A 19,895-nucleotide genomic window follows, 5' to 3' on the forward strand; every position below is an offset into this window, starting at 1 on the left:
TTTAAATTTATTTGTAGTGCCCTTTGTTGATAGAAGATATTTTAATTTTATTACAATTTATTACTCATGTTTTATTTTAAAGATAAAAATGCACAAAAGAATCTTATACAATGCAGTATGAAGGAATAAAACAAACCTAGGCTTTAAGATGCTTTCTGGCTAACATAAGTGCTTTATATAATTTTAAATTAAATGGATGGATGGAGTTCCTCATGACAAATTAGAATAAATGAATTAAGTTTACTGTTATAAAGGGAATGACATTAACACTTCATTAATGAATTGCAAGTAGCACTTTTTATACTCAAATTACAGAAGTCATTTTTATAATAGCATATAGAGAAATGCTGCAATATAGAGAACAGTTATAAACCTGACATAAATCCTATTTTTAATATTAAATATATCTTCCAAAGACTCCCAGTTTTAAGTTATATCAAATAGTCTATAAATGACAGAATTACTGACTGCCTTGGACCCCCCTACCCAATGCACGTGTGTCAATTATTAATCCTCTTTAGTTTTTTCCGTTAACAACACCTAATGAAACATTTCTATTGATAATTATCTACAGTAGTCAGAATTATCAATATTTTTATGAGCTTTTCTTTGTGCATTGATGCCTTGTTTAAGAAATCCTTCCATGCTTAGGTTCATTTATGAATTCTGTAGTGTTCAAAGTTTTCATAGCTATGTCTTTAATTCTTCTGGAGGAAAAATGTGAGAATTATGTACGTTGAGAATAATTTTTCATTTTTCCTATGACCATCCAATTTTCCAAGCATCATGTATTCAGTAGCCATGTGCTGTCTTCACTGATTTGTAGAACCATGCCAGTCACAGACCGGATGCTCTTTTAAGTAATGGTTTACTTGAGGGAGAAATTATAATGCTAAAGATTCTTCCAGTCTATAAATTTAGTATATCTCTATTAATTTCTATCTATTTTGTTCATCAGTACGTTTTTGTACTTGTCTTCATAAAGTTCCTGCAAATTGCTGGACTTCTGCCTTAGTTCTAATAGAATGTACTTACATTTACTTAGGTTTTCTATGTAGACCATGCTGTCATGTGAAAAACATGCTTTTATTCTTTATACATTTTTGTGAATTGTTATAAAATACTGAATGATATTGTATCCATAGCATGCACAATTCTCTTATTCCATATTTTTCTGAGAATGCTTCTATCCATATAATTAATATTTTATTTGCTGTAGAATTTGGGAGATGCCATTTATTTATAGATTAAGAAAAATCTTTGTATTCCTTGTTTATAGATTTTTAAAAAGTATTTTAACAATAATGAAATTATATCTTTTATGAAGACTGTAAGATTCTTCTTTACTTTCCCAATATAGTGCATTTTTTAACAGATGTTCTAATGTTGAACATCCACATATTACTGGGTGAACTGTTCTTCAATCTGATGTATTATTTCTCTGCAGTTCCAACTTTAACTTATTAATATTTTTCTGATTTTTCATCTCTTTGTAAGTTTGACTGTTATGCTGTTTTATTTTCCTTTGCCTAGTTTTCGTTACCGGGTTATACTAACATTGTAAGATGGGTTATTTTGTTATTTGCCACAAAATTGTTTGGCAATTCTGGTTTGTAGATCAAAGAGGGACTATTTTAAGTGTCTCCCTCTTGGGAAAAGAAAGGGGCCATAGGATTTTTAATTAATCCTATGAAATATGGGAAAAGAAAAGGAAGATAAGAGGATAGGGAATAGAAAACATGAGCTATTATGCTATTCCTTGCTTCCTTCTCGTTCTACTGCCCATTCCCTCAGTACTGTACTGGTTTTGTGACTTGGGGGCTACAGCAGAACCCCCGGCGACGCCCGTCGCTGGGCAGCCTCCACCAGGCCCGGCCCCAGTTCGCCGTCTCTGGTTCGGTGCTTTCCTGCGCAGGCATGACACGTGGGCCCGGGGAGCTCGCCCTGCCACCCGGCCACTGCTTCTCCTGCAGGCGCTCGGAGCCCCGCAAGGACGGGCGCTCCTGGTTGGCGTCTCCCACGGATACATTTTTCTGACAATATTATTTATTTATTGGTTCATTAGCTTTTGGAGGGGTTAATTTGTGGATTATTTTTTGTTGTTTCCTTATGTTTGTAAACCACTGTTTCAAAGTGCAAATTCACTACACCGTTTAAAATATATATTTTCAAGTTTTAAAAAATGACATTCTGTTTGGAATGGCTATGTAATTTTTATATTCATTTTAAAAATGATTGAACCTGAATCTCTCATATAGGGAAAAGATACCTCTATTTTATCTGGTCTTAGTTTGTGTACTTCTGTAGAGAAGTAACTCTTCTATAGACAGGTTTTAGAAAGCTTAATTGCATAGTTTTGATAAAATGTACTTAGGTCAGTTTATGGTGTGGATATTTTTGGTCTACCTTATTTTTTATATTATTCTCCTATGACTTATATTCCATGTTGAAAATTAAAGAATTTTACTTCCTAGGTTATCTAATGGAAACCAGCTGCTGTTAAACTGACCATCTTATAATTTCATCTTTCATTTGCTTTTATAATTAATTTTCTTTCGGCATATTATTTCTGTTTGTTTGCCAAGCCTGTTTTTTTTTTCTTTTCTCATATTGTTCATTCTGCTTATTTCTAAATTATGAGATGATCTTTCCCTTTTTGTATAATGTTTTAACTTTATTAAATATTAGACATTCTAAGTTCTCTTCAAGTGTTTTTATCTCTTTGGGGTTTCATACCGGTAGGTTTATGGACACTATAATATAAAATTTTGATACACAGAGTTTATAATTTTTGAATCAGCATTAGACAAGTGTGGTTTCAGAGAAGAAATCTGTGCCTGGGTCCCAGGTTATTCAAAACTGTTGTATCAGAACTTGCTGAAAGACCATTAGAACTTTCTAAAGTTTATTATATATATATTATGTTATTTTATATATATATATAACATATATTTATTATATATATATATTTGAGGACAAATGTAGACAGTTTTTGTAACAGGTGGTAATTTTTTACTTGTTTTTATTCTGAATAAGATAATTTTTGGAGGATATTTTCAGATAGCCTTTTAAGATAATAACATTTTACATGTCAGATTGTTCCTTAGAGAATACTTAATCCAATACCTTCATTAAAACAAATGAGCCCAGGAAAGGGAAGGTTAAGACATTTATTTAAAGCATTAAAAAAAGAGTATTCTGCGGATGTCTAGTTTTTACATACAGCAATTTGTTGCTTTGAGCTGACAAACTCAAGTTTCAGTGTCTAGTTACTGTTTATCTTTCTTTAGATTCTGAACAAAGGAATTCTTTGGTTTCTATATACCATTATAAAGTCTTTACAAATGTGGCCAATTACAGTATAAAACCTCCAAGTTTCATTTGTCTGTACCAGAACAGCTCTAGGTTAGACTTGATCTACCATCCAAAAGAACCCTTCTCTGTTCTGCTCAGGAGATTCGGTATCAGAAACTTCAGGGTAAAATAAAAGGTTTGCTTCCAAGTTTCTTGACTATAGGCATTATTAATAAGTTTTCAAAATCTATTTGTAGAATACTTAATTAGTGTAGTCAGTTTTAATAGATTTCTCTGAGGAACTGGGGGGGATATGTTTCAAAATTAAAAGCACGGCGTATAAGGAGAACGGTGTAATGAATTTCCCATGCCATTGTGAAGCTGTGCTGAGCAGTCTTGGTTTGTAGTGTCCAGAAAAAGAATTCCCTGGTGACTGGGAAGCTTTGACTTCTGCTCTCCTTACTTCTTCATGGTTTTGTGCAAGTTAAGGTTTTGTGGTTTTTTTATGTTTCTAGAATGAGGGTGTTAATTAAGTTTGAGGTAGGACTTTATAATCACTTCATAAAAATTATGAAAATATTGAAATTTCTACTCTGAGTTGACACCATATACCCTAGAGCTCAACAAAACAGAGCAGAGTGGAAGGACTAGTGAGCTAAAGGCTGGAAGGGACTGATTCTAGGCCTTGAACATGTAGTCAAACATCACGTATAAAATAAGTTAGTAGTGCATGGTAAGCATCACAGGTTCATGAAAACATTGATATTCGCTAAATCAGCTCTAATTTATCTTCTTAGGGCAGGCAGCCCTTTTATATTGGCCACCAACTACTGTAGTATTCAACTTTCATACTATTATATCTTAAAAGACGGTTCCAGCACCTATGAAAATATGCTTTGAATAGTTTTAAAAAAACCTTTAGAAATAATTCAGCTTTGTTTACAAATTATAAGTAGATATAATAGTGCAAGAAAAGCACAATGAGTGATTTAAAGAGCAAATAGAATACTGAGCTCAGAATTTAGCCTTGTGATTTCAAAACTTGCATTTTGGGTAGGATAATTTTTAAACAAAACATACCCTTACTAAATTTTTGCTCATGTGGGCCATTTAAATAAGGACTTTGCCATTTCCAAAGGAAATGTAATAAATTTGGAGTAGGGATGGGGAGAAATCTCTCATTTTTCCTAAACATATGTTTTACAGGGTTGAATACAGAGTGGTCTGTATATGGTGTAGGGTGCTTTCAAAAAGCTTTGGGAACTGCTTTGCGTTTTTTCAGTGGGACAGTCAAGCTGACTCTTAGGATCATAGAAGAAACAAAGCCTCTAATTGTCCCTGCAAACAGAGGTGCACAAGTCCAGAAGACCTTGTCTGAGACCTCCCTCACAGGGGCAAGCTCTGTCATATGATCACCAGAAGGCTGAATGAGTTAGACATGCCATTTGGCTCTTGATTTAGGCCAATTACTCACACTCCAAAGAGGGCACAGATAGACTGCTGGACATGAGAGAGGCCCCAGCCACACAATAAACAGAACACGTCCTTAGTTTGGTGAACAGAGGGGCTTGTGAAAGATGAAAACTGGTGGTGAATAGGCAGCTTAGAAAACTATCTAGCCATGCTTCCTCGCTCTGGTGTTTTCTGCAGTTTCTATTGTACCCTGTTTTCCGCAGAGCAAAGTGACCTCTCAACCCTCTAAATAGAATATAGAACTTTCTTCCTTCTTCTCTGGTGGATGAGTGGCATCCTTTCATCTCGAAAGGTCACAGGGTATCAGTTTCAGGAGGGCACCGCTTCGCCTTGAGTGTCCTCTCTGTTTGAAGTGATTTGTCTGTTTGCTTTATAAATGGCGGCTTGTTCCCAAACACATGGAACATTAATTATTCATCTTTCTGTCTCTAAACCACAGATGTTTGCACATGAAAATAAACTAGATATACAAAAGATTGAAATGTTGAAGAATGTATATTTTAGGGATTCAGCAGTGTATTAAGGTCATTAGAATAATATACTGTGTATTGATACACCATGTTTAAGGTATGACATGCTGTAGAATGATAAAGGGGCAAGAAAGTTTATCCATTAAATAGCCTGATTCAAATTAATATTTAAATGGAAATAACACATGCCTATTTTGCATGTTTAAAATTCTGAGAGGATATTCCTAAAGCATTATATAGCCTTTAGTGAACACTCTCAAATAAAATAAATATGACCTAGGAAAATGTGGAGAAAGATACAAGATTACCTTACCTTGGTTTTTAATATGGAGGTTTTGACGTCATGTTTTAAAACTTGTATTTTCCAACATTAATAAAGTAGTGATATACCAGGAAAATGAAAGTTATGGAAGGTTATATCTGACATTTGAACTCAGGAAAGTTGTGGATTATTGTATATTGCTGGCCTGTTAACATTTCAGAATCAAAGCTCTATGGGCATGATCATTGGAGTAAGTAATTTTAGGCAAAATAAAATTAGTAAACTAACATTTGACCTTGGTAAGATCATAGGCAATACTTGTAGGGGATGATGTTCCTAAAGACTAATTAGGAAATAAAAATACAAAGACTTAGAAAAAAGTTCAGATATTAATGGTTGATTGGGGTTTTTTTTTTTTTTTTGGCTGATTGGTAAGGGGATCTGAGAATACTTTATCAATATCATTAACATTTTGCAGCAGTGGGAGCAGATTTGCACTGAATAACAATCCCCAATGCTAAACTGTACCTGGCGGTCAGATGCAAGTGAAAATTTAGTCTGTGCTCAACCATAATTTCCATGCTCCAAAAACATATACACTGTCCTCAGTGGTTCTCAGCACAGTTTACATAGTCTGCAACTGTTTGCAGTGCAATGAATTATTATAGGCTTAGTGACTATGAATTATGCAAACATAATTTTATTGCAAATAGAATTTGTAAGTTGAACTTGACATCAGAAATTGAAGGATTTTTGCATAGAACTTTCTACTGTTGACTCACATCACCTCTGATCTTATGAATGTAAACGGTATGAAATTCCAAAGGAAGGAGCTTGTTTAAACCTTCCTCTATGTTCTTACCAATCAATAGTTTTTTGCCTACAGATTTTCATCAGTCAACCTAGGATCTTTTCTGGGGCATGTTGCAGAGATATAGACAACTTAAGTTGCTTTTCTTTACTGATTCAGGCTTTCCCTTGACCGAGGTATCGTCGTGCCCCCTTTTCTCTTGGCGAGTGCAGCGGGGTAACATTGCTGTGTGCAACAGCGAGGAACTGGGGGTGAAGAGCACTGGAGGTGAGGCGGAACACCGGACTCTGCTTTTAGCTTCAGAGAGAATGTGTATATTGCTGATCTTTAGAAAGAGGAATTATTTTCATCAGTACTTAATAATCATTTCCCACAATTGACAGAGCCAGTTAGCAATTGCGCTTATTTTAGCTATTAAGGAAAAGGAATATTTTAAAAACGCATTGACATTACAGATTCAGTTAATAAGTGGCCATTTTATCGTTGATTCTTAAAACTAACATGCTTTTCTTTTTTTAAGACTTCCAACTACTGTTTAGTAAATAAAACTAGCATTTTTAGAAGTGAATGGTGACTGGAAAATCATTGCCTTGTTCCTTATACTTAATGGCATCTTGAAGAACAGTGCCTCAAACGATTGTGTACGTCTTATAAGACACCCACTGGTATCTTTGTTTGAAGAAATGGCAAGGCTTCGTGAAAAATGCTGGTTAAATGTCTTGATAATTCTTTGATAAAGTTCCTTATGCCCACTTTTAGGGCAATTCATGTAAAAGGAATCTAAATATCAAGGGAACTGTTAATCATTTTGTCTACGGGAATACTAGGGAAAGGTAAGCTATAAAGTCTTTAATTATTATACACCTGGAGCTGTGAATGATACAGAAACTGAAAATCACAACTTCTACTTCAGCGAAAATAATGTGTGGTATTTGACAAACATTTTCCCCCTCCGCCAAATTTTTATTTTCCCCAACAGTTTTCGAAGTGTTTTAATTAAAAGCAAGTGTGGTTATCAGCCAATCATAAAATAGGTTGGTTCTTACTATATTATGCCCTACATCTTCTCTCATGAATAATTTAAACTAGAAAGTAAAACTGGATAGTTTAGAAGATCTCGCTTTGCCATGAAATTTAAATCAGCCAATTAAAATCTTCCAAACATGTACCTAAAATGAAAATGAGCATATAAAATTTAGATGGGAAGATGTAAGGGGAAAGAGTGAAATTACAGCATGCCTTCAAGAATTAATATTTCAGCTAAAATAAAGAAGCAAAGTGAAAAAGTGTCTTAATAAATGGAAACGAGTCACGGTGGATGTGGAAAATAAAAGTCAGTGGAAGGGCACAGATATGGAGTAAGTAATGATGAATATTAAAAATAACAACAAGATGTAAAGTTGGTATTTGTAACAATGGTAATTGGGGACAGTTTGCCAAGTTGATGATAGATAAATTCCAGTGAAACCTGTTTTATTGGTTCCATGTGTTTATGCTTTCTTAGAGCGTTTTTTATTTATTTATTTTTCCTCCAAGGGTTTGCCACTCTACACCACTGATCCTGCTGATTATTAACTGACAATGCCCCCAGCAATGAAACCCCAAGGGCCTAAAGCATTCCATCCTTGGAATAAAGTTACTGACCCTTAGGGCACGAGGTTGTTTTCAGCAGCTTGCAAATCCGACTCTTTTTTTTCCAAAGTGATCTTTCCATGGGGTCATGTACATCAGGGAAAGAATTTAAACATTCTCTTGTTTTCAGTCCAAAAGGTTTGTTTCTTTATTTAGAAACCTTCAAAGGTTTTCTCTTCCCCAGGGATACTCTATTTCAACTTTCTCAATAAGGCCTGGAGAATTGGGGGAATGGGCTTGGAGGAGAGGGAGGAAAAGTAGGAAAATCCATTCAGTTTCAAATAAAGCCGTTTAAAGATTTGTTTCTAAAAGTTCAGTTCCCAATATAATCCACAGTCATTTTTCCCCCCTTTCAGTTCCAGTATGAGGAATAAACAGACAAATACGACTTCTCAATCGCTTAGTGGTCCTCTGAGATTTGGAAACCACATAAAGAAGATAACATTAAGAAAGAACAGCTAACTTCAAATATGTTTGTTCTCAGGGTAGTTGCGGCATTTATTTTCACTGAGCTTCTGAATTACTAATATATCCCTGGTGTAGCAGAATGCTGAATTTAAAATGGCAATTGCAGGAAATAATTGGAAAGAAGTATGGTGTAGGTGTGTGCAGTTTTTGTGTTTTAAATCCATTTAAAATAGCTGAAATACGAATTAGCCAGCAGCACTGAAACATTTAAAACTCGGAGCATGCAAATATAAACCCCACCCTCACTCCCAAAGGAGGAGAAAATTTCCATCTTTTGCATGTTGCCGAACATGGTATATTTCGGATAAATAATATAATTAATTTTCATATCCTCCAAAACTGGATACCAAAAACAAACAAGAACAGAAAAGCAAACAAGGACACTAAAGCAATCTCATTTACAAATCCTAATGCAAATACAATTTAAAATAAAGTACAGTAAAGCCAGACATTCAGTGCATTCTTATCCATTTGCAAAGCTTTTGAGAGATTTTAGTTGGTTGGTTGGCTGGTTGGTTGGCAGGTAAGGGGGACTGAACCCCACACCTCCCAAGTGCAAGGCAGGCACTCAACCCCTAAGCTGCACCGGTCCCCCCATACTGCTTTTCAATGGTCTGAATTAACCGGGAGAGAGATTCCACCTCAGACCTTAGCGCTTGTAGTCGCAGCAAACCCGGCTCAAGGAACAAACCGTCAAGGGATCTTTGAGTTTGTGCGCCAGTCCTTGCACAACAATGGTAGACAACATGGGTAGACAAGCAAAACCAGCGGCGACCTAGTGTGCACGATTTACTTACAATGGCTATGGGGTCAGTGGGGAAAACAAGAGGTCCGCTGAATCCCAGACGTTTTTAACTCGATTGTTTGGATTTCTGTACCTATTCAAAACCATTCCTCCATTCTTGGCTTTTTTTGGAAGTCCTCTTAAGTTTCAAACTAGCACCTCGCCTGGGTAGGCCAGCGAGGACCCCAGGATGTTTTGAAAATGCTCCCCCTCTCTGCCCACACCAGGACAGATGGGGATGGACGTCTGGGATTTCGCCCCTGGCGGTTTAGCTCCAACTCCTCATCTTTAATTACTCCACAAAAAGCCAGCCTGCGAGGTGGGGAAGACGCAGCAAGCTGGAGCCTGCCAGCTCGGCCTCGCCCTCCTTTTCTATTTTCGAGCAGATGTTTCAATGTTTCCATTCCCCGCGGGAGGGAAGTTCGCTCTTTTGGAGAGCAAACCTGGAGCAAGAGCCTGGGGTGCTCCCCAGGGACCCCTCTGGGGCCCAAGCACCCAGGTCGCAGAGGCCTCATAACCTTGTCTCTGTCTCGGGCAGAAAGTGGGGCGCGGGGTGCTGCCTCCGCTGACCTGCAGCCTAGCATTTTCCCCTCCAGGAGCCCCGCCACGTGGGCTCTCCGCCCTGCTCCTTTGGATCCTCTGTGTTGTGTAGTAATAGGTAAAGCTACTTGCTGAAAGCTTCTGCTTAGCCTGAATCCTGTGTTCCCTTCACTTGCAACGGAGCCCCGCGGCCCACGCCCGCGCTTCTGGGTGAGCGTTAATTATTTCCATTCACGTGAAGACCAACCTAGCATGATCCAAATCAGCACCATGATTTATTTGGTACTTGTAGAAATAATTCGTGCAATAAAAAGAATAAAGCAAGGAGCATAAAATTTGAAAGAGACTAGATGAACGCTAATGATATAAATCTACTTAGAAAACAAATGTGAGTCAGGTGAATCAACTAAGGAACTATTAGAATACTAGCACAGTTTATCAGGCTTCCAGGTAAAAGTTGGTAGACTGAAAGAATTGTTATTTAATATTTCTTGCAAATAGTGTTGCCAGATAAAATGCAGGATGTTCAATTGAATTTGAATATCAGATAATTATTGAATATATTTTTAGTATGTCTGAACATTGCATGGGATGTACTTATACTAAAATATTTATTCATTGATACTAAATCTGGCAACCTTAATTGTGAAAGACATTCAATATATGAATATAGATACACATACATATATGATACACAAATATATGCATGCCAAATTTAATACTCATGTCCAAGTTACAACCACATAGTTTCAAAATAGAATATTACCAAATATTTTAAATCTCACTCTACATCTTGCTCCTCTACATGTTGTAAACTCCCATCTCGCCACCACTAGTTTACCAACATTGTGAAATAATTATTTCCGTGCTTTTAAACATAAGTTAACAATCTCAGAAGGATTGCTATACAATGTATTATTCACTTCTGCCTGTTTTAAAAGATTATAATAACAGTTTCCTTTCGACTCTATTCTTCCCCTACTTACTTTTGACAAGAACAATTTTGTGTTATTCATGCATACTGAAACATGCAGCTGCAATTCATTAGCTCATGCGCCAATATATCATTTGAATGTATCACAGATTATTAATACGCTCTAGTGTTTATAAGAACAGTATATAATTTATAATATATACTTTTAATAATGTTAAGACATTTAAGCTATTAAAATATACCCTTCATGTTATATGTTCAAGGAATATATATATATATATATAATTCAAAGTAGACATACCTACACACAAATGTGTGTGGGGGTCTATGGACATTTTTAAGGTACACACACACACAGTATACCTTGAAATTATGTGCACATGTTTAACTTTATTAGGTAATGAATTGTTTTTCTTCATAACTGATGGCACCAATTACACTCTAAGTAGACTTTTTCTTGGTTGCTGTTGGGCCACATCCTCACGAGCCGATTCTTTCATTCAACAATTTTGAATGCCATCTGGCCATCTACTACCAGGCATTGCTCTAGGCACTAAATTATTTAAATACACTTCGCATTTTGGAATAATTATTGATTCACAGAATAGTTGCGAAGGTAATAGAGAATTCCTTTTTCCCCTCATCCATGTTTCCACAGAAAATACACATATTTCGGTATGTGCCAATGACAAAGGTATGAAATAGTGTTTCACTTTATTTTTAATTTCCCTGAATACTGCTATGTTATCTTTCATATCTTTATGGATCATTTGTGTCTCCTGTCTATGAAATCTCTAGCCATTTATTTTTAGGTTTTTTAAAAAAATTGTGTTTATTTATTTTCATTTATGAAGATTGTATACAGGATGCAAATCATTTATCAGGTAACTTTTGCTATATCTTTTCCTGGTATAAGATTTTTTTTTTCACTCTATTTGTGTTTTAGCCTCTCAATATCATTGTCAATAGCAAATTTTCTAATGTTGAACTAGCTTTGCTTATCCAAAATAAACCAATTGATGCTAAGGTACTATATATATATATATATATATATATATATATAATACAGTTTGCTAATATTTGGTTGAAGATTTTTATCTATATTTATGAGTGCCCTTACCTGATTATAAGTTGTAAGCTATTTACTTTGCTTTAAGTAAGATTGAAAAATACTTCCTTCTTGTAATTCTTCTTGAATTTGCCTTCAAAATGATCTAAGCCTTGTTTTTCCTTTCTGGGAAGATTTAAAACTAGAAATTCAATTTATTTCAAAAGTGTAGGTCAATTTAAATATTTTGTTTGTTGTTTAGTATTTTTTATGGTTTCATTTTCTCAAAACTCTTACATTTCACCTAATTTTTATATTTCATTGATACAGTTATTCACATTATCTTTCTGTCATTTTTCTCTTATTAAACCTATACTTTGAACTTTTAAAAAAAAATTTAGTATACATTTTTTGCCTTGTATACTTTGTTTCCATGAGAGTTTTCTTGATGTTATTTGTGTTTTCAGAGAGCCAAATTTTTACTTTGTTGACTTTGTTTAATATGCCATTTTATTTCACTGTCTGCTCTTATTACTTTCCTTTTCTATCATGTGAGATGTCTTTTTATATCTTTGCTTTTATTTTGGGAGCTTTTTAGTTGTGACACTAGTTTATTCATTTCTAACCTGTAAACATTCAAGGCTATTCATTTATCTTCAAATATCTCAATAGCTGCATAGTATATGTTAATGTGTATAGTATTTTTAATTTTCCCTTATTTTTAAATATTTTCTTTGCTCTGTAGATTTTTTTTATCACTCAGGTTTATGTGTATTTTTATTTCTACTCTTACTTTGACGTATAAACTTTGAAATATATATTTTATTAAAATTTAAAATCCATAAACTGCTTTTATCTGTTTTCTGTGCCTTCACAGCATAGAAAACATGATGTTTGTCAACAGTTCTTTAAAGTGTCTTGTGACTTACTTTATGGCTGAGAATATGGGCAGTTTTCCTGAATGTCCATCTGGCATGTGTGTGTGTAAGAGAGAGCAATAGAGCAAGGAGGAGGGAGAGGGGCAGAGAGAAAGACAGGTTATGCATATACATTAGAAATTGATTACAAATTCATTCCTATTTCACTGAGAGATGATAGAAAACCCCACTATGAGTACTGATTTCTCAATTTAACTTCCTAGTTTGTCTCCATTGAGGACATTTTATTAAGGGCCTGCTGGTTCATAACTTTTTGTGAATTTATTTGAGTTTGTTTCATCCTATTTTTACATTTTATGTCCCCCATATTTTCACACTTTCCCACCATAGGCCCCATACTTCTTGGTTCTATTAGGTTTTTGGTTTTTTTTAAATTTTTTCTAAAGTAGTATCCTGTTACATCTTTAATTCTTCTACTTGTTATAAGACCAAATTTCTATTAATTCCCATTTAACATAAAGATGTTTAGAGTGAATTAATCGCTTAGGCATCTTTCCTTTTCCTCAAATAAAAACATTAGCCATGTTCAAATCCGAATGCCAATTTGAATGTGTCTGGGATTATTTTTCATTAGAATAAAAGTCTACAAATTCAAAGTCATCCTTATTGAATTATACAATCAGTGTTGCTTTTATATACAGCCTTCTATATGATCATAAGTTTATCATTTTTTAAAGAATCAGTTTTCCTTCTAGTATCTCAGACTCCCCTACCATAATCATTTTTCTTCTTCCTGGTATACATTTGTAGAACTATCTCTAAAGATGGTGAATCTTTGTTTGCTTGAAAAATGTCTGTATTTTGCTCTTCTTCGTGAGTGATATTTAAGCTAATATAACATTTTGTGGCTGACTGATCTTTTTCTCGACATTTTTAATATCTCATTCTGCTATTGTCTATGCTTGCTGCTGATAATTCTGCTGCCATTTACATTGTTCCTTTGTAAGAAACATTTTTTTTCTTATTCCTTTTTATTTTGTAATATTTTCTTTATCTATAGTGTTATGCAGTTTAAATGTGATGTGTCTAGATGTGAACTTTTTCTTTGCCTTAATTGTGATTTTTGAGGAACCCAAATTCACTTTTCCCAGCCCCAGGAAATTCAGTCTCAAAATGAAGGTAGATATCATTAGAATATTTAAGATAGCATATTTCAATATAATATAATGTTATTTTTTTGCATGAATATTTGTAGTTTTATATTATTTAACATTTATATTCATATTTAAATAGATTTAAATTAATATTTTATGCTTAAATTTTAGAATAAAATTAAATATTATGATGAATTCAATGAAAACCAATAACTAGACTTCATAGGAGAGACTAATAGAAGAATCACATTCTGAGAGAAGGATTAGGAGATGTCCTCAGCACTCATCCTTTGTTAATCTGAAATTCGACAAGACATGCCAATACAGCAGATGAGATTATTCCTAAGGCATCCTGCCTTGCTTCATTTGTGGTCTCTGAGTACCACAGCAGCTTTAGAAAAGGAGCATCTTTTTTCTTGATCTAACTCATGTAGGTTTCTGTCAATTGAAAGGTAGATTAATATTTAATAATTCAATACCAAGGATTTTACCAGTTGATAGAATTATATCCAGTGTAGATCAGGTTTCTCCATCTGTGTTGTGGAACACAGATTGAAGGGAAACGAGATTGAAGGGTAGTTGGAAGCTCTTTGCAGAGAAAATGCGGGAGGACTAGGGAATTGGGGAAAGGTTGATGCAAAATAGGTGGACATTAGGTCTGTTTAGAGGGAGAACTGATCAGAACGAAGTTGACTGGCTGTAAAGCTGGGGAGAGCAGAAGTCCAAGGTGAAGCCAGTCCCTGAGTGGACAGTTTTGACGCTTTTACCAAGGCAAGCGTGGGTCCAGGATGGGGGATTGCGTGTTGAGCTTCTCGGTTACAGTAGTTGTCTCTTCTAAATACCGATGTCTGGAAAGCAGTTGCCTCCTCAATCAAAGCTCAGCTGAGAGGTCCAGATGGAAATACAGATTTTGAATTCGTTAGTATATAAATCTAATTGAAACCATGGAAATGCATTAGAGCTCCTAAAAAAAAGTTTGTAGAGTGAAAATAGAGAGATTCTAGGAAAGAAGCAAGGAATCAAGGGACTGCGGAACCATTTTAATTAATCTTTACCTTTCCCTCTTCATTTAATTGCCACATCTTTTGCTTACCTACTATGATTAAAAATTCATCTGTTTCACCTAGTTTTCCTTGTGAAAATTCTTACAATGGGCTTTAATTTAAATATATAGCTCCTTTTAAAAATATTTTATGAGACATGTTTGTATAATGTATAATATATTCATAAATATAATTTAAATAATATGACACGATCACATTATTATATGTTATAAATTTTATATATAAACATAATATTTAATAAATGATATTTATTTATTTATTTTTAAATATTTATTATTATTTTTTTAAATTACATTAAAAAAAATATATGAGGTCCCATTCAACCCCACCGCCCCCGCCCCCCACTCCCCCCACAGCAACACTCTCTCCCATCATCGTGATACATCCATTGCACCTGGTAAGTTCATCTCTGAGCATCACTGCACCCCATAGTCAATGGTCCACATCATAGCCCAGACTCTCTCACGTTCCATCCAGTGGGCCCTGGGGGGATCTACAGTGTCCCGTAATTGTCCGTGAAGCACTATCCAGGACAACTCCACGTCCCGAAAACGCCTCCACATCTCATCTCTTCCTCCCGTTCCCCACACCCAGCAGCCCCCATGGCTACCGTTCCCACACCCATTCCACATTTTCTCTGTGGACATTGGATTGGTTGTGTCCATTGCACACCTATGTCAAGTGAGGGCTTAGATTCCATATGGGTACTGGATGCACTCCTCCCGCTTCTAGTTGTAGGCACTCTAGGCTCCATGTTGTGGTGGTTGACCTTCTTCAACTCCATGTTAGCTGAGTGGAGTAAGTCCAATAAGTCAAAGTGTAGGAGCTGAAGTCTGTTGAGGCTCTGGGCCTGGGTGTCATATTATCAGTCCAGAGATTCAAATCCCCTACATATATCTTAAACCCAGCACCAACTACAATTCCAATAAAGTAGCATGCAAGTCTTGTGAAAAGAGATCCCCTCTGAGTCCATTTCCATCACGCAGAAATACCAGCTCCGAAGAAGGGCCATCTGTCATGGCAGTGAACCCCTTCTGCTATGACCATAGAACCCGTGGGTCTCTTTATCCCTCAAAAGAACCAATACCTGGGGTTGTATCTACCTTATCTGTCTCTTAGACTCTGTTCAGTTGTACATAGGGGTATTCCTTCTGACAACCTCCAGACTCTTTTTTAGAGACTCACAGCCTTATAATCTCATTTCTCCTTTCCATTTCCCCCTTACATTAGGTCAAACCGCTTCCCGAAGTCATGTTATTATATGTAGACAGGTATATTCTGCTGTTCCGCATTGAATCTTTGATTCAAGGTCATTTTCTAGTTGCTTCTTCAGCTGGTATGTGGTAGTGATCCCTCGGTGCCAGGGAGGCTCATCCCCGGGTGTCGTGTCCCACGCTGGGGGGAATGCATCACATCTACACGCTGAGTTTGGCTGTGAGAGTGGCCACATTTGAGTAACATGAAGGCTGTCAGGAGGAAACCCCCAGGCACAATGCTACTCTAGGCCTTGTTCTTATTGCAGGTGCATAGGCTCAAAAGTGTAGCCATTAGTATCAAGAGCCCACTGTTGGGCCCTCCTTCCTTCCTGGTTCTTGCCGTTGCACCTGGAGGATTGCCGCTGCTCTCCCAGGGCCCACAACAGTGACCCCCCGGCCAGGAGCCCAGTACCCCCCCAGCTGTTGTTTTTAATTGTTTCCACTATGAGTATATATAGACATTACCATATACCCTGGGCATATGCCCTGTATAACTCCCTGTCAACCATATATATCCTGTCAATAACATCCCATATCAGTATTCCTCCGCTGCCATTGTTGAACCACTCTGTGATCCAAAACTTCCCGTAAAGTGAATCCCAACATAATGCCAGCTTCAGAAGAGTCTTAGATCACCAAAATTCATATATACAATATACAATATTTCCCCAGATCTACCATAAAACCTTTTCCCTTCCACAGCAATAATCTTTTAACTTATTCATATCATATTTCCTGAAACTGATGTACAGATTCCGAAACTATAGTTTTCAAACAAGGTAACATATGTGCTTACTATGTGGTCCATACTTTAGGTTGTACAGTTTTCTAAATTTTTTAGTTATCCTATGTTTTGTCTTATGGTTTTCATTATTAGTCTGTCGTCCCCTATATGTTTTTGGTGTAATATTAGCTGTTTTATATTCATCCTCGTGTACTCTCACATAACTCCTCTTTTGCCCCCTTATTTACCTTTGTTCCATCCATTGCACGTCCATTTTCCCCTCCCCTTAGGGCCCACAACGCCTGCCAATCTAATGCCCTGGGAGCCGTCCTTTCTCACGAGAGATACAGTTCTCTCTATTCGACGGCATTAGTCTTCCCCAGGATATGGGTCCACCCCACCCAATGGTAGAACCCACCTTGGCAAAATGAGCCTTCAGCTATTCCCTCCGGAGTCTGTCCCGCATCAGACCATACCCCCTGAGCGTCCTAACCAGGTAACCCTCCTACTTATACTTTGATACGTTTTACTCAACATTTAGTTCTCAATGAACTTCTGGCACTCTCCCATGTTTGTATGTTATTTAAAAACAAGGGAATTTATATTTAAATTAAAGCCATTGCAAAAATTTTCAAAAGGAAAATTAGGTGAAACAAATTTTTAATCAGAGTAATAAAGTTGCTTTAGTTTATATTTAGATGTGGAATTGCTGTTTCTAGAATCTGCATATATTTAGATTTATTGAGTATGGACAAGCATTATCCAAAGTGATTTTATACATTTGTATTTGTTTATATATGTGTTTGTTTTGTCCTTATTATTGAATAGTAATTTAACGATCAGTTCTTTGAGTGTATTATTCCCCTATGATCTTTTGTTATTACAGAAAAATATGTCAATCTAAATTGCGTGAGATTTTAAACCCGAGGATGTACACGTTCCATTAGTTCCAATAAATTCTCAGTTATCTCTACAAAAATAACTTCTCTTTTATATCTCTATGTAAGTCAGAAACTCATATATTTTCCTATAATCGTCCTAGTGTCTCTTACCCTCGTTCTTATTTTTCTTACTTTTCCCCTGTGTTTGTAATTTTAGTACTCTTTCAGCTCCTTTGTTCACTCATTCTACCTTTTGCTGTACCTGTTTTACTATTTAAAGTACTCTTTGAGGTTTTAATTTCAATGAATGGTCATTTTTTTGTCATTTCCTAAAGATTTTTAAGGTTATTTTTCTATCTCTTTTGACAGTTTTAATACTTTATTTTTTCATAAAAAATTTAAATTGTGTCTTTTATTTCTTTAAACATAGTAACTTTTAACTTAGTCTATCTGATGTGCTCATTTGAACTTGAGTGTGGATAATTTTACTTCAAGCTCTTGGTCAATCTGTTTAATGTTTTTGCACCTGTTAGGATTCTGGGCAGGCTTCTGAAGGCGTCACCGTTGGCAGTACAGTAAGTCCTGGAGTCTAGACACAGAGCTCCATAAATGTTTTCACATTTGTTTCTATTAGACGTCCTGGAACACTTGCCAAAAGATTATCATGTTATTTTCTCATTTTATGGGTCCCAGTACCACTTGGAACCCAACCCTGAATACATGTATTTACCAATGACTGAGAAATAACTTCTGGTTTCTTAGCACAAAGACCAAGACAATGACAGAGGGACCTCTATATCACTCCCTTTCCTAATGAGTGGGATAGGCTTAGTCCAACCCTTCACTGAAGATGGAGCTAGTTACATATCCTGTTTTCATGTGAAAGTCTCAATTTCAATTTCCTCCTCAAATTTTCTCAAGGCCTTTACTCCTGCATTGTACAACCCACAATTCCCATTTCCCTTCCTTTGAGTGATTGGCAAGTGTCCCCAAGACAGCCAAAATATTAGCATTTTCTTACAGCTCCAATTTTTCATTTTTCTCTCTCTGTTTAACCTTAGGGATTTTCCTTTCTCTGCTCTGAGCTCAGTTGTGAATTTTTAAAGTTATGTATTTTGTGTAACATTTTAGTTTTAGTTGTTTTGTAATAGGGCATTTTTTTGGCTCTGGTCTGTGACATATCCAGAAATAGAATACTTTTTTTAGCCTGAAAGGATTTTTAGGAATCAGATTGTTTCTGATTTTCCTTGTTAAACTGTGGTCAAAGTACCAAATAAATATCATACAATGAATATTAATGAGTCCATGGTTGAGAGACTGAATAAAATGACCTGATTATTCATAGGACCATATAAAGGTCAGTAATATTAGGGAATGAAATACAGAATGGTATCATCAGAAATTAAATAACAGGATGCACACAGGAGTCACACCACGGTAAGTCTCTCATGTCATTCCAGGGAGCTTGATTTGAATACTGGAGGTTTCAGGCATGGCTAATACTATGGCAGGCTCATGTTAGAGAGGTCAGCCTGGATGAAAAAGCACAATTCAATCAAACAAACAAAAATTTAGGTTGTAATCCAATAGCTTTAGGTTATAATCCAAAGCACTTTGTTGTGTTGCTCAATTTATAACAGCTTTGGTGTCTGGGAGTTCCTTCATTTGACTCCTATGTACCATTGACATTCACCTGCAAAGGGGGATTTGCTTCTGTTATTGAACTTTCTGATTTTCTGCCATTAAAACATGCTCCAAGATCATGTTTCATGCCCACTCCTGGAAACAGCCATTTCCCAAAATAGCTCTGGTTCCTTGTGTTGGTGGGTGGTATTAGAAATAAACATATGTGTGCTACATATGCACACTGTTACTTGGTGGTAATTTCTTTCAGGCCTTACTAAGAGACAAAATAAGGAAATGTATGTGTGAGCAATAACGTGTGCCGACACACATCTATAAATGTTTCTGTGTGTACCCATTTGTTTGTATATTAAACCAAACCTGAGTTCATAGTGATGTCTCCAGCAGTAATACATTACTACATGGGTCATTGTAGTCTCTTCTTGCTTCACTGTAAATTCCCTCTTGAACAGTGAGAAACCTGTCTCCAGCCCTGCAAAATTAATTTATTTAACTTGCAGTTTGAGAAAACAAGAACAGCAGTGTCAGAATTTTTAAAATGTGGTCCAATGTGAACCAACTTTATCAACTATATAACA

Source organism: Dasypus novemcinctus, chromosome 11 (genome assembly GCF_030445035.2).
Source record: "Dasypus novemcinctus isolate mDasNov1 chromosome 11, mDasNov1.1.hap2, whole genome shotgun sequence".
NCBI lineage: Eukaryota > Metazoa > Chordata > Mammalia > Cingulata > Dasypodidae > Dasypus > Dasypus novemcinctus.